Source organism: Ornithodoros turicata, chromosome 2 (assembly GCF_037126465.1).
Source record: "Ornithodoros turicata isolate Travis chromosome 2, ASM3712646v1, whole genome shotgun sequence".
Classification (NCBI taxonomy): Eukaryota; Metazoa; Arthropoda; class Arachnida; order Ixodida; family Argasidae; genus Ornithodoros; species Ornithodoros turicata.
Genome location: NC_088202.1, coordinates 89,106,646 through 89,123,692, shown reverse-complemented (window position 1 = coordinate 89,123,692; position 17,047 = coordinate 89,106,646). Strand labels below are relative to the sequence as shown.

General features: G+C 44.5%; 1 long non-coding RNA gene across 2 annotated transcripts in view; it reads right to left on the bottom strand.

Annotated features, from left to right (window-relative positions):
* The window catches only part of LOC135385723 (uncharacterized), a 126,513-nt gene that overhangs the window by 63,444 nt on the left and 46,022 nt on the right, over window positions 1-17,047 (bottom strand). The window contains exons 2-3 of one of the 2 annotated variants that reach the window (XR_010420483.1): window positions 7,167-7,322; window positions 6,909-7,095 (exon numbers count right to left, since the gene is read on the bottom strand). This is a non-coding gene — a long non-coding RNA (uncharacterized LOC135385723). The remainder of the gene's footprint in view (window positions 1-6,908; window positions 7,096-7,166; window positions 7,323-17,047) is intronic. The other variant, XR_010420482.1, reaches the window with a different exon arrangement.

The following is a 17,047-nucleotide window of genomic DNA, read 5'->3' as shown; positions in this document are numbered from 1 at the left end:
GGGATAACTATTTTGCATACATAATCAGTGTTCCCTTATGAACACATCGTGTGAGTACCATTCCATTCTGTAACACTCGAAAATCGGCGTAGCTGAGCTTTAATTATTTATTTATTTTTTACTGTCGACCCCTCCACCATCGAAGATACGAATTCTGGAAATGACGGTCACCAAGGGGCATATGGCAACATCTGAAGGCATAGTTGTGAAAACCACCAGTGCAATCGCTGACAACCTTGATTTACGCTCAAAAGCCGGGCGTCATACATGAAAGAAAACAGTGCACGTAATTTGTATAGTTGTGCCAGTAAGGTACACGAAATTTATGTTCAATGATATGTGGACTGCAGTAAGCAGTGCGCTTCTAAACATCAACTGTGACCAAATGCAAGTAACCTGGAGAGGTTAGAAGCTTTGCACAAGGACAACTTCCGAGAAACAGCGAATTTCGGGCTAGCAACAGGTTTAAAATATTCGAAGTGGGCGTTGACGCTTGTACGTGCTCTACATATTCTGTTTCGTTCCACAGCGAATAATTTCTGTTTATGGCGCTGGCCTTCAATGTTGCGACGTGGAATTTCTTCTGTTCCCCGTAATAAAAGACCCTTCTTAGTACAACCTAGTAATCATATATACTGTCCACTGTCACTGTGGCTTTTGTCCTCAAGTCGAATCGAATCGAATCAAATCAAATCAAATCAAATCAAATCCCGATCACCAGTGCTTGTGCTTCGCGCGCTTTATGAAATAAGTTGAACACGAGGGATATCAAACAATTTGACACTCAGTTGCTGGAACAACCATACCCACATATTTTTCATTTCGATCATCCAATCAAATCCAAATAAATGTTGCAAATTACACTGACCTCGTGATTTTCGTTCCACAAATGTCGTACTGCAAGGACTCTCTGTCATACATTGAACTCGGCGGCTTTACTAGACTATGTGAATCACATCGGCTTCACTACATCAGTGGTCCAAGGGTCCGCTTACTCAGCATGAGTTTAACACTCGTTAAATGATCCCCGATGGGGAGAAAAACGAAAAACGAAGCAAACAGCGCTAACATAAGTATAAAAAAAATGAACCTCGGGCTGCATTCAGCACAGCGCTACGTTACTACTGGATTATCCAAGAATTTCTTATATAAATCCGGCTGCTACACTGTAGCAATATGGCAGTGTGACCAAACATTTTCTGTGCCGCGAATTGAAGTGATCCTCCTTGTGCTGATCGTTTTATTTTCGGGAGGCTGGAATTTCCCTCTGTGACAAAGGTAAGCTGCTTAGCCGTCACTTCCTCGTACACGTGGAAGTCAGAAACCAGAAGGAATTTTTCGCTTGTTCTGTCTCTCCTACAGCGTGAAACAAGCCGAGGCGAGAGCAACAGCCGGCACCCCGGCGCCTTTTCGGTGGCCTTTTGGGAACTGCTGCACACGGAACGATTCCTAGGCGCTGTGTGCATGGCATAATATCTTCTTCCATTGCTGACAATTTGCGTTTTACCATATTTATAATGATGTCGACGGCAGATATACGTCGTCGTTGTTGTCCAAACCGCAACGACGCACCCACGTGGTCCCGCAGGGTGTGCGCTCCACGTCGTCCACAATTGGCTGAGAGGACTGGACGTTGATGACGTAAGCCCGCTTCGAAGGGATGTATCCGGCGGTCACGCCCCGCTATTTTTGTGTGGTGAATGCTCCCCCGGTACACTGAGTACGGTTAAAAGTCTTGTGTGTATGATAGTAAGGGTTCATGAGAACCGTTTCCGGCAGAGTACTCTGATTTTGCGAATATCATTTCATGGTCTCTTTAAAAATGCGGCTATGTATACAGGGTGTTTCAGTTAAATCCCCGGGCTAAATAATTCGCGAACGGGCCCACCAATCCAAGAACTTTCCTTTTTACAAGCATCTGCCCGATACGGCCTACAAGCTGCGCACCGTGTGAATAAGTGGGTGCCGCTCATTATTTAAATAAAAGTTCAAATTAGTTTCGTGAAACAACATAACATCTCTAGCAAGGCGCTGTCGGCATTAAAATGGTTACTACCCCATTTGGGACCTTCAGTGGACACCTTTTAGAGAATGCTCTGACACCGAAGCGGGTCATTTATTGCAGTAATTAATTGGTTTCGGTTGACGTATTTTTGTCGCGACTGGTCGCGGTGAAGCGAAAAAGCACGTATTTCATTGGTGTAATCCATTGGTGTGAGGATGTAATTCGTGGGTGGATAAGGAAGTGGAAGAGCGTTCCTTTGCGCTTCACCGCGACCAGTCGCCACAAAAATATGTCATCACCACCATCACGCCACCTAGGCCACTGCTGTTCATGGGCACCATAAAAATACCAACAAATAAACAAATAAATAAATCACAGTTGGGAGCGGTGGGTAGGGGAGGGAGTAGCAACACTCCCAATGCTTTTCGTACCAGGGACAATTCGAATGTTTTTCGGTTACCTCGGATACACAAATGAAGATGGGTCCCGGACTGAGTCCGTGGTGAACGTTTCCGAATGCCTAGAGCACGTTAGCACAACATTATTACTCTCACAGTGAGAATAAGCTTACGACGGAAAAGTAAAATACACAGACACACAAATCCTCCAAGTTCGTACGAGACAGCAAATAATTATAAAACAAGGCCAAAATTATATAAAAAATCCAGTGATGCCAATTTTGTAGGCGGGTTATGCGGACATGCGGACGTCCTGCGAGAAAACGCATATAACTAGTGGACGATTGATTACCTAAAATTCTTTAATTCATTTTTTAATCGCAGGTTTGTTTTCGGCAAAATGCAAGACAGCAGAATTAGAGGTATCGTTATTTGAATCCATCCTCATTTTGAAAAATCATTAAATGAGCACGTACTTCGAAACATAAATCGCCAAATTCTGATAAGCATGCCAAAAACAGAACTACGCACTTCTTGAGCGCAGAAACGACACAACTTTCGGCTTATCTGGCCAACATATCAGCGTTTATTCCAGCTAGCTCGATTATTACAAAACACTTGGCCCACCGTCGCGAACGCCCTTTCCCTCTTTTTGCGCTCGAGAAGTGCGTGGTTTCAGTTTGGGCTCACCTGCATACCAAAACTTTGCGATTTATACAGGGTGTGTCACGTAACGTGTCAAAAAAGTATATTTGAAAATCTACACGTCGGAAAATCATGCGGTCAACGGTATTCGCCTTCAGACAGTTTTTGCCATCGCGTGAGAACACTTTTATGATTTTTTCGCCATGTGAAATTTAATTTCCAAATTAAAGTCCAGAAAATACGTAGTCAACCAAACATATTTTCGACAGATTCGCGAAGCACGGGTCGGCTTTATCCCACCACGAAAAAATTGATTTCATGGCACAAAATTAAGGAACAGAAAAAAAAAAGGGAAGATATCCAATTTCGCGCCTCGCAAATTGCCGCTCGCCTTTCGCATCCCGCCAGAACGCTCCGGGAAGCGACGCAAAAAAAACATCGCCCCTCCCCTTTGCAATCGGCCCTTCATATCATGCAGGTTGGTGAGCCGTATCAGCAAAGCAAACGACAAAAAAGCGATGAGTAGAACAACAAAAGAACCAACCCAAGCAGCACAATGTACTGAAAGCCGAGTGCAATAGGTGTGGTCGGTATGTGTCTTATCAGAGTACTTCTGTTTCACCAGTGTGTTCAAGGCCTTCCACCTACCCGTCCACCCCTATTGCACTCGACTTTCAGTACATTGTGCTGCTTGGGAAGCGAACCTGTCGCTGATAACATGAGGGCGTTGAGAGTGGAATTAAAGGGGCGGGACGACTGTTTTTCATGCATCGCTTCCCGGGGCGCCGCCACGGGACGCGAAAGGCGAGCGGCATTTTGCGCACCTCGAAATGGGATATTTTCCCTTTTTTTGCGCTCCTTACTTTTGTACCACAAAATGAAATTTTCCGTGGTGGGCTAAACTCGACCCTTGGTGTCTGTAAAAAAAATCTGTCGAAAAAATGTTAGGTTGACTAGGCAATTTCCGGACTTTAATTTGGAAAATTAAATTTCCCATGGCGAAAAATTCATAAAAGTGTTTCACACGATGGCAAAAACTCTCTGAAGGCGAATACTGTTGACCCCATAATTTTCAGACGTGTAGATTTTTAAATATAATTTTTTGACACGTTACGTGAGACACCCTGTATGTCAAAGTATGTGCTCGTTTGAGGATCTTTAAAACATGAGGGTGCGTTTAAATAATGGCTGCCTCCGATCCCGCTATCTCGCATTTCTCCGAAGGTATGTAATTAATAAGGTAATTAATGTGAGGTAATTAGTTGCCCAGTAGTTAGATACGCTTTCCGACAGGATGTCTGCCTGGCCGCATAACCCACCTGCGGAAGCCGCACGAAGGCACCTCTCACAGTTTTAAATTATATATGTAAATTATTTTTTAAAAAAACACCCCCTATACAGGGTGTTCCACGAGAGAGTGTCACGGATTTTTTAAAAAATAGCTGTGCATCCTAAAAATCTGGAATCAATTGGGAGAAGCTTATAATCGTTTTTGCCACCTACTCCAGTGGTTTTCATTAATGTGCCTTCTTAATTAGGTTAATTTTGTTAATTGAACTCGAAAATTTGCCAGGGGAATGCCACTTTTTTCTTCCTGATTTCGAAAGTACGGGGTTAAAATACACTACTCCAGTCAAAAGTATGCTTCATAACTCAACATTACAAGGGATATTTGACTGCCGAAAAATCGACGGGTGCGGAAGCGCGCTCGCTGTACTTGCGGCCGCGGCAGTGCTGGCCCCGCCCAGTCGCCCACCCTCTGTACGAGAGGGAAAGCGAGATAGATGGAGATAAAAAAAAAAAGAAGAAGTCTGCATTGAAACAAGTTCCTCAACCAAGTGCTTGTGTTGACAGCTACAGATAACGTCGGGCCTTGCGATAAGGGCTTCGATTTCAGTAGACCGTTGTATCAGCAAAAAAGATGGTTGTGTCAGGAGACATTTCATTTCCTTTTTCATTTTGAAGCGACAGGGTATTTATGCTAATAAGAACTGCTCGTTTCTTAATATGAGTGAAAGGGATACAATGCAAAGAGTCGTTACGGACTCCTTCGTCAGCGGAAGATAGAAGCAGATCGCGTAATAAAGGCACAAAAAACGTAGCACAAAATGAAACGCATGCTCTGACAACAGGTATTTGTAAAACATGCTATAACATTTTATTTACACGCTGAGACAATTAGAGCAGATGTTCAAAATGTTTCCCGTCCTCGCCGATGCAGAGCTGACAGCGGTATAGCACACTCTTCGCGGCACTCTGAAGCTCCTTTCGCGAAAGGCATCGACAGAAGCTGGTGATCTTGAAGTTCTTCTGGTGACCTCGATTCGCACTGATACACTGAGTCTTTGATCCTGCCCCATAGAAAAAAGTCCAGGGGAGTGATGTCAGGGGACCGCGGGGGCCAGGGCACGGGACCATGGCGACCGATCCATTTCTCGCCGAAGTGACTGCACAGGAAGTCTGTGGCTTTGGAAGACGAATGCGGTGGAGCCCCGTCATGCTGAGACCACACTCTGGAGCGTTCATTCAGAGGCAGCTCATCCAGAAAGTCTGAAACTGTCTTCATGAGAATCTCCTGTACATATCGTTGTCCAGTCAGGATCTCCGTGTAGTACACAGGTCCAAGCATGCGGCCATTGATCATTCCTGCCCAAACGTTGAAGGACCACTTCACTTGGTATTTTCCTGCACGTATCCAGTGAGGGTTTTCGGTACTCCAATAGTGGGCATTATGCAGGTTTACCTGCGCGTCTCGTGAAAAATGCGCTTCATCTGTCCATAATACATTTTCAGAGAAAGTGCCCTGTGCATCCTGCATATTCAGGACCCAGTTGCAGAACTCGATGCGCTTCGCAAAATCATCGTCGTGCAGGGCCTGATGCAAACTCAGGTGGTATGGATGATACTTGGCGCGATTAAGTACTCTCCATACTGTTGTTGCAGCCACACCAGTTTCATTGGAAATACGTCGCACACTCTCATGCGGGTCTTGCGAAACAGCTGCAAGGATTGTGCCTTCATGCTGGCTAGGTCGGCGACGCTTTACGGGTGGCGTGAATGAACCACTTTCGCTGAGCGTTTTGTAGACCCGTCGGATTGTTCTAGCGCTTGGCGCATTCTCGCTCGAAAATCGTTCGCTGTAAAATGCAGCAGCAGCGTCGAAATTCATGTTGGTAGCACCAAGTGCCAATATCATGTTTGTCTTCTCCTCAATGGAGTAGCGAATCCCCGACATTACACTCTTTAAAGCGGCACCGAAGTGTGCCTGCACAAAGGAGGTTTTGGAGACAAAGCGAAACCTTCCTAGGAAGCCTAAGAATGAGGCACTAAGACGCACGAGAGTGCAAGGACATTGATACTGGCAATCCTTTCGCCCGAAGCTCACTGATAATTTCAGCTGGAGCAACAGAAAAAAACAGGACGAAAAGATAAAAACGTGCTTTTACCGCTTCCCGTTAAACTTGTTGCCCTTTCCTCACTCCCCCTCCCCAGGCGGGGCCAGCCCTGCCGCGGCCGCAAGTACAGCGAGCGCGCTTCCGCACCTGTCGATTTTTCGGCAGTCAAATATCCCTTGTAATGTTGAGTTATGAAGCATACTTTTGACTGGAGTAGTGTATTTTAACCCCGTACTTTCGAAATCAGGAAGAAAAAAGTGGCATTCCCCTGGCAAATTTTCGAGTTCAATTAACAAAATTAACCTAATTAAGAAGGCACATTAATGAAAACCACTGGAGTAGGTGGCAAAAACGATTATAAGCTTCTCCCAATTGATTCCAGATTTTTAGGATGCACAGCTATTTTTTAAAAAATCCGTGACACTCTCTCGTGGAACACCCTGTATATGATGGAAGGAGCCGTACCTTTAGAGGGCTTCCGTGTGTTTCCGTTGGATGACCTCGAGGTCGGAATATACACTGTCAATGGGGTACAAAGCAAGCGTCGGTGGGGCCCCATCTTCTGTGCACATTTCGTAGAAGCTTGCCGAATGTGGACAAGGCATTCTATCCCATTGCACAGAGCCCTCCCCCATTATGAACGCACGGATCACTGCAATAATTAACGCTCTGCTGCCACCTGACTCTCAAACACACTTCAAAAACTTCGTAGTATTTACTCACCATGCAGCAACGAGAAAGATGAGCAGAGGAGTAGAGAAGCAGGCGCCGCACACGAGCAAGCAGCATGGCTAGAAGACCAGTGCTGAAGTGCATATGCAGGTCGTCATATCGCGTACACGGCACAACACCCTGTCGCGTGGCTCAGCCATCACCAATCTGAGAGAAAAGAGTATGTTGCTCCTATATATGGACATATGCAGTACACGATATATTTTTGCCCAAAGCCAATTAGGGCGTTGTCGGGAATGCTTCAGAGACACGCATGAGGCCAAAAACTAAGGTGCGAGGGAAGACAGACAGAGGGGAATAGGGAATCGAGGACAAAGTGAGTTGAAGGAAGGTCAGAGGAGGCGCTTGAAGGCCGTGTGGATACATACATACGGCACACTAATACAGTTGCCCACACCCTGTATGGCCAATGCTTCTATCAAAAGACGTCTTTGGAGTACTGTATTTAAAATACTGTATTTTAAATACAATTTGCGGTATTTTGGTACTCTACTCAATACTTTTTGTTTTGTGTATTTGTACTTTATTTAAAATACATTTTATGGTATTTTCTACTCAATACTCTAATTACATATTTTGGATCTCCCTCTCAAACTTTCTGTGTCTCGTCTTTCCATTACCTTGCTTGTTCAGTGGAAATTCCCTGAATCCCGCGGACTTGACCCGGACATCTTGGAAGTCTCCATTTAGAGATCTTGCCCCGTATGTACTAATCTTGGCGGGTGAGGGTTCTATTGTGTGTGCCCTGACGTGATAACGCCGAATTCTGAACTCGCCGAGGAGGCACCTGCTAGAAGTTTGAATTGTTCTGGGTCGTGATATCACTTTGTAATCTTTTTGGGACTTGTGTCTAGATGACTCCTATCACACAGGGACGGCTTGCATAGTACGCGGGTTTTAGGTGATTCATGTCACATAGCGGCGACTCGCCGCATTGACCAATGACTGGTGACTTTTTGCGTTGAAGGATAAATAGTATCTTAATTGTATTCCAAATACTTTTGAAGTATTTCATACTCTATCTTAATTACTTTAATTTTCATGTATTTATACTCTATCTTAATTACATTCTAACGTCAATATGTATTACCATATCTTAAATACATTTTTGAGTATCTTGTACATGTCTGTCTGTCTGGTTCCCACGCCAGCACCGCCGTCTGGGACCATAGGGGTTGACAATTACTACAGAGTCTTAGATGGTCCAACAAATTTGAATCTGGGCTGTTTTTATGATGGCTCAACCTTTGATTAACGCATTGAGATGTTTGACCTATGTATACAAAGCCACAAGCTAACGGGATTCTATATACAACATTTTTTGCACAAGGAACAAACTTGATGGTTCTGTGTCCAACATTACAGCCAGACTCTGGTGTCGAAAAAGGTGTTAAACGATCTAACCTTAAGTTGTTCCTAAAGAGGAGACGGACCCCCCATCTCATTCGACATAGCTTTCAAACTATGTGAAATCTTGTAGATATTTGGCATTGACAGTTTGACATTCGTAGTTCCGTGTGACTGCCTGCCTTGCCCTAGTCGGTCCTGCTCTTCGTGTTTAGGGTGAGGGCAGTACTATTTTTGAAATGTGATGTGAAGTGTAATATACTACCTCTATGTACCGTTGGTAAACATCGAGATAAAAACGGGAGATTATCTTCTGCTACTCTTCCATGGGCCTGGCCCGGGGGACACCGATGGAACTAGCTGCAGCGCTTTCGTATTAGGAATGCTGTCATAAAAGCAGAACCAATAGCAAATTGCAATTATTTCACTGCTTATTAGACGGGTATGTGCTCTACTTTGCTTACCGTTTGACTAGGACAAGCCATCGGACGAAACGCAAAGGCTTGTAAATTGGAAACGATGCCAGTGAAGGGAAAGACCTGCATGTCATGACTTCCGCTGGATCCACCAATAGATTTATTACAAAGCTTATGATTATCTTCCAAAAAGATTAACTTTGTCAAAGCTAATGGATGAAGACTTGCGCGCTTGGCTTGCACGAATAGGCCAGCAGTTGAAAATATGCACTCAATAAGAGCCCTCCTTGCGGTTGTGGACAGAGGTAACTTCCCAGAGTTCTTGCTACGATATGCTCGAGTACGAAACAACATGCGTCGACATCACCCAGTGCATCTATAAACGTGCCAAAACAACATGTCGTAATATAACAAGGGTGAAGTAACTGTTCTTAAAATATAGCCGTTGTTTACTCAAGTGCGAAATAACACATGTCGGTAATACAGAATGCCGCCATATAATCGCACCAAAATAACATGCAGCATTATGACATCTGGTGAAATAACCTCTCGAAATTATCACAGTAACAGGAGTTTTTAATTATTGTACTGACCAGTGTGCACTAGGGTAGTGAGCCAGAAATTCAGTGACAAATTTACCAGTTCATCCACACTTCGTGTATATTCTTAATCATGTGCTTATTTGTTCTATAACTTTATTATCTCCACCATTTCCGTGCTGGCATGATAGTACCGTGAGTTCGGCCGGCAAACGTACTTTGCTGGAAAACGATTCGTACTTTGTTTTACGTCGCTCATCGTTCAATAATATCGTTCATACATCAATTAATCGTACGTAGACCTCGTTAAGCAACAAAATGGTTTCGGCGTGTTGAAGAATCAACCATAGTTATTATATTAACTATATTATATTAATTATTATATCAGCCACAGTTAACCAGCACTTCATAAAAATTAGCTGGAAGTTAGTGCCTGTCCGTGTCTAGTTCTTTCTGTCCCTGTCTTGTCCCACTTATAACTATGGTAAACCTTGTCGCGTAGGGTTCCCATACACATAGCACGCTCCTTTCCTGTAAAAATAGAACAGTGACACCATTTGGTTGCTGAAACAGGTATCAAAACGGTTGTCAATTTCATCACATACTTGCCCTGCACGGCAACCGCAGTAAAGGGGCCAACGTAAACGAGCTCACAAAACACAAGTGTCGAATCGCAATCTCACACTGAGCCTGCTTTACTGGTGTGTTCGCAACTGTTACACTGTTTACACGCACCGCGGAACCCCCAGTACAACTGTCCGCCATTCTCACACACCGAGACGAGAGGCCACGAGAAACCGTAGCTGGTCAAGCACATCTACGTCATTCCTTCATTCATTTTTATTTTATTGTAGCCAAGATACGTCTTAACTGGGAATAATAGAGATAGAGGAGCCAGAGGGAAACACCCGGCTGAAGGCTCCTCCTTGAAAAGTGCGTTAATTACAACAAGAGCACAAATCATGAGGCGTAATACATGAAAATAATTCAGTCCCCGAAACAAAAATAACCAATAGTTGTGCGCCGTACATGACTGGAAACATAAAGATTAGGAATTGTTAATTAACAAAACATTTATTTACCTGTCCTCTAAAAGATGAATAAGAACATATTTTGTTATTTCAGGCGGCAACATGTTCCAATCACATACCCACGAAACGAAAACTATAGCTGCCGGAGTTTGTACTGATCTTTGATAGATTCAACATTCCAATGGGAATTCAAGCAATAGAGTATCGCCCCTGGTTACGAAACTCCCCATTCATCACCTCGAAATAAGGTTGCTTTTGTTGAAGTTTCAACATCCCACTTGCTCCTGCCCTAGTACGCGAGCTCGAATTAAAATTGCAAATATCTATCTTAGGCAAAGATTACGTTTTAAAATACGACAAGTCAAACCAAGAGCACAAATATGTTATTATGTCCTGGACACTGAGAATATGAGAATCACGATATGAAAAATGAGATAAATAGGGTAAACCAAAGATAATCCTGATGGCACGGTTTTGTAATACTTCCAGGACACATAAGTGGGTCTTATAAGGTATACCCACACAGAAGAGCAATGTGACAAATGCGAACGTATGGAAGCGTAATGTCAATTCAGTAATATTGATGTTGGAAAATACTGTAGGGTTTTAGAATACCACAACCATTTGCTGACCTTTAAGCACAGAAAGCATGATCTTACGTACAATGTGAAACCTCATTTCCCGCTGGCACGGAAGGACAAGAAATCGAATTACATTCGATTAACCAGCATGTGAAGGGTATGCAGCATCGCCTTCAGTAGTTACCGATCGACAGGTTGTAGGCCAAGGGCACGAGCCTTTGCCCCTGCTTCACGAGTTCTTTTACACGGTCTTGCGAAAAGGAATCGATGTCTGGCACAGGGCGTGTCTCGAAAGAGTGGTGCTGTCGGAAAGCTCGTCGGCAGAAAACACCGAGGCTACCTTCATCATGAAATCATGTTAGTACCCAGCACGGCGAAGAGTGTTGTAGCAAATCAAATCGCAGTAGGTGAAGCACAGCTTAGCAGGGGCGGCATTTAGAGGCCCCTCTATTTTAAGACGCTCCGCAAAATGAGTGCTGGTGTACATATAGGTGCTGAACGGAGGAGGTGTTCAACCCAAGGCAGGATATTCGGGTCCAGGGTGAGAATGTCAGTCGACAGACCACACATTTTTTTATTTCGTCCATACTCTGCGTTTTCGTTACTTTCGTTTTCATTTTTGTATTCTACGTACCACCTAGCACACACACAAACAACTTTGTCTAAAATGCATTTTCTTTACGAATGCAGATACGAAGGGAAACCCTCGTCCCTAATTATCCGCTGGACTTGCACTTTCATTTCATTATTACAGTCGGAGTCCGGATGGTTGGTCATTGAACGACGAACATGTGAACTTGTGAACGACGAACGAACATGTGAACGGTAATCCAGAAGATGTGGGTTCGATCCCCACAGCTGGCTAACCTTTTCAGTGACTTTCATCTTTCATCATGTGAACTTTGATTCCAACAAAGTTCTCGCAATGGGAATAACTCGTGAGCCAATACGTTGAGCAGTTTCACGGGTTGATCGCGGAAAGATGGGAGTCGAGAGAGGACCACGTGAATGTGGATAGCGCGTCTGCTGTTTAGCCGAACGTTTCTTCCACTCGACTTTCAAGAACTTCAAGCAAGAACTTAGCACAGGATCTCGTTTTGCCACCACATGGGCACCAGTATGGGCTATTGAACATTTCCGCTAACTGCAATCCCAAGACGGGACATAAAGAGCGCGACCCACGCCACACGGTTTAAGATGGAGCTTACAGAGCATTGTTGGGACACGGGACATTGTTTCGACTTCGACAACGCGGTGACCTTGGCTCGCGAACTAATAGATGGGGACCCGGGAAGCTTCTAGAGTCGTGGCACATACGTGGTGACCCCTCGGTTTGTAACAAAAACCGTGGCCCCCTTCCCAAGCAATACTCCCATCTCCTTAAATAGCGACCGGTTGTATAATCTCTCATTCAGTTTGGCACTGACGATGTCCGTCGCATGACGGACGAAACGTCTGAGTAAAACTTGTCATTTTGTTATGTTAAGTCGGAGTTCTCTACTTTTTTGTCCAGTTATGTCGTCTCCCGTCTTTTGGAGTATTTTTGCAATCCCAAAGTAGAACTCTACGTGAAAGCCGATACCGAACGGCAGCAAGTCGTTGGCTATCCAAATAACTAATTTTCGGGCAAGGATCTAACGTAGCACGGTCACATGCTGAGTAACCTTTCTCGAAACAGGCTTGAAAACAGTTTCCAGGCTCCCCGGTTTTCTCTGGTCGATGTGAGCCATTGAAGCTACGATGTTGATGTTACGCATGGGTAGAAAATTGCCTGCAAGAACGTCCTCGTCCTACACCACGAGCAATATTCACCGGATGAGAGCACAAGAAAGCTGGTGAGAATTCCAACCAATAGGAGATATGCGAAATACCGCCATCTGTCGAGTGCGCCGCTCCCGACCGCCATGGCTAAGGCAGATCTCTCACGAGCTGCAGCGCGGCTTGGGGGGATTCCGCTAAAGAGAAATCCACGGCCGCAATTTTTGAAGCACGAATTCTCGGTGGAGTACAGAACATTTCGGCGGAATGTACGAATGACAAAATGTTCAGAACTCTAGTCTCAGCAGCAGAAATGGTCCTACAGTTTGGCGATCGATTCCATTTTCAGCGATATCTCACACGGCATTTATCATCGACGTTCGGCATGTGCATTTACTTTGTTTTCTGCAATACTTCACTTTTTAGTTTTAGCTGATATTGTGATTGTAAGATTAAATGAGATACTGGTCTTATAAAAGGGAATATTTTGATGCAGGAGTTTTTCATACCATTTGCCGCACTGTGCCGAGCAATTTCATACTTAATGTTTTGAGATTCTGGTAACCACGGCACGGTTGTAGTGCTGCTGCATTTGGTAGTTGTGATATATAATTAGACGATATAGTACTAAGTTTCAGATTTAGATGTTGGAAGGTATCTGGTTCTATCATTGCTGCTTGCACCCTTTAAGCCACGACTTGATCCGTTTGTCGAGCATGTGACTTCATGACCAACATTTATTTGTTATTTAATAAATAAATATTTGATCAACATAAATGCCATGATTCTGAACCTGTAATAAGAGTGGTTTTATCCTACGAAGTTCAACTACAAGAAGTGATCTTCCTTAACGCACACACAAACACAAATAAGATTTAAAAGCAAATATTCATAGATGATGTCCTATTCTCGCGTTCTGGCCTATTTAGTGGTTCGACTAATTTCTTTACTTACTTTCCCTTGTGCACGAGAAACTGAAACACAGTAGAGAACACATGTAGAGACCGCAAATTATTGTGCACATGCTTATTTGGAGTTAGGATGTACGTCAAGAGAGCGCACTAGGTACATATGCAAAACAATATTCCAATCTATCACATTTGACAATTCACCTGCGGGTTATGATATAATTCACCATAAGTTCAGTGATTTTACAAAAAGAGTCAAATCAGGATCATTCATATCACATTATGGGTCTGCCTCTCAGGTTCTGCATCATTGGTGCATAAACGAGCGGCAAATGTCCGATTCTAAAGTGACTGCATACTCGTATTAATTCTGAATGATCGAGAATGTTTAGCTTTACTCGTTAAGCTTTAGTCTGGTCCGATAGTAGCCTCAACTACAGGATACTATTTCAGGTTTTTTCTTCATGTCATTTTCTTCCTAGTGCTCAGTTACAGCGATTCATGAATACGCACCCTTTTGTCGTTTTATTCCTCTCTGCTAGTACAGCTTCGCGCAGCAGTGCGGTGACACCTTCATCATTACTAAATAACATTGTGTTTTGTTCTTCAGAGTTTCGACATACGCAGTCCTTTTCACGACAAAAAGTTGTGGTAATCAGACGATTCTTTACTAAGCAGAACGAAAAGCTTGCAGTGTCGTTTACACTATGCTGCCGGCTGCTGCCTTGCTGCACAACAAACTTTTACTAACGCAGTGGTACATGAGGTGCTTACACATAGGATGACAACAGAAGCCCTTTTCAGCTGCCACTATTCAGTCAAACTTACTCAGGGGCAACGCAAGCCGTGTACACGGGACAGCTGGGCCATGCTTTCCAAGCATCGCCTCGACGAAAATGGCGCGAGCGCGTTTCCGCTAACGGGCACGAGAGGGCGCTTCATTTCGCATATCTCCTATTACTTTCGTGTTAGCGCCGCGAAGCAACTGTGGCTATGAGCGGCGTACCGATGAGGACAGATGGAGAGAGGACAGCAGGAAGGAGTGGGGGACACGGGGGTTAGTATGTGTCCTGGGCCAACTTCAGGAGGAACTGTGCGGACATACGTGTAGAAAGTCTTCGGAAAAACCAAGGAAAACCTCAGACAGCACTGCCGGTGGTAGGATTCGAACCCACCACCTCCCAGTCAGCACGACAGCAACGAACGAGACACCCCTACCAATTACTGAGCCACTCGTTTGTTCCTTTCTGTGTACGAATATGTGGTACGGTATTTACTGTCGAATAGCTCCATACAATGGTAAGAAACTCATTTTTGGAAAGATTGGTTCTCCATATTTCTCCTTCGCACTATCGGCACTGCTCGCAAAACAAACCATAGCCGATCGTTCGCTTCTCGTCACCATCTTGCAGAACAGAGTGCAAAAATAATGCCGCAATCCGCCCACTTTTGTATTTGTTTTGTTTGTGCGCGTATGAATCTGAATTTTTATCGGTAAAGAACAGCAACACACAGAAACGCAGACGGCGTTTCTTATGCCATGAACAACAGATAATCTAAAAGGCTTTCAAGCCAGAAGAATTAGATTCCCGGCGTGTTCAGTCATGAAACGCGTAAAGCACACTAGCGCTGCCGCCTGGCACCGACGCCGGCGGAAAGCAGAAGGAGAACGGCGACGCACAGGTCCATTTCGTAGGCCGCGTTGCGGAAAGCCTAGAGACTATGCGCCACGGGCGGCAAATTCAAACATAATCACATAACCATAGACGGCTGCAAAAAAATGAGCGGAAGGCGATCCTTTTTTTTTTTTAGCGAATAGATAACGAGCTCCTTTATTTCGACAATGCTCCTTGCACATTGTCGTGTGAACAGCGCTATGTATTTTAAACGGGGTCCACGTGGCGCCCGTTAAAACAAAGACAAAAGAAAACGGACAGCACGTGGGCGTGAACCCCCGAGTTCACTGAGCATCTGTGTGCGAAATTCGAATGTGCACCAGCTGCAGTGTTGATGAAATCAGGGGCGCATCGAGGATTTCTCTGACGAGGGAGGGGTTATGTGCAGGATAGCATGCTTCATACACTGAATGAACATTGAATGACAAAGTCAATTGAAGCATTCGGTGATGACAAATTAATCGATAGGGGGCTCAGGACATCAGACATCATCCCCTGGGGTGTATCCTGAATTATGCAGGAAGATGTCGAACAGCTTTCATACGATTTCAGATGTCGAACAAGACTCAAAATAGTGTAGTTCCCCTGTCACACGGGCAGTAACACTGATCACTATGAGCGGATTTTTAAGAAGTAACAGGGTGCGTTCTTGACCGCATAGCACGCAGTATGCCAATCATCATCGCGCATGATATCGCTCTGTCTCCCGATAAGCTGAGAAAGGCGGTGCGCACCTTTTTATGCGTTTACTTTTCTTCCAATGGAAAAAATAAAGCTATACGATTCTGAAGTTTGGTTTGTCTAGAACGACTTATGCGACGAAAAGCGCTACCTGTTAGTGCCTAAAAGTCCGCTCTCCACTGACGCCATTGAACCAACATGCGCGTAGCGTCACCCAGTGTCAAACGAGTCAACCTCTCGGTAGCATTCCATCCGATGGCTGTATGGGAGTGAGAGTACTGCACGCTGGCTGGCGCTATGGGTATGCCATGAGTTCCAATCGCCACTATGATACCTAAGCGGTCGCTTATGGCAAAATAGAGGGGGGAAGGGTTACAAGCCGTCGGGTGACCTGAATGCTCTGATCGCGCTCAAACTACGAGCCGTCAAAAAAGAGGCGGAGCGAATTTATTTCGGCAATTGCCATTGCAGTAAGAGTGGGATTATGTGCTATACTGAGTAAAATGACCACGGGGAACCCATTTCTGAAAAGAAAACGTTAGGTTGCCTTGTGAAATTTCGGAATTCAATTCAAGAAATTAACTTTCTGTCAACTGAAATGAAATCAAAATCGTTCCATATGTGACAAAAGTTATTGGCAGAAAAAATCCCTTGACCGCATGTCTCTCTGGGGCCTACGTTTTTTACTATGAATTTCTATCATGGTTGGTGGACCACCCTGTATACATATACGCGTGGATGGTCCGGAACACGTGCTGTACGTTTGCCCACATATGTTACGAGGGCCGTAAATAAGGAAAGATGATACGGCACTCAGGGAACATTGTCCAATTCTCACCGCGGTCGTTATTTCGACTAAACCAGTGCCTCCTCGTCTCTTTTTCGTGTAAGATCAAACGAGGACCACGTCCGCGGAGGATTCCCGGAATCCGGAG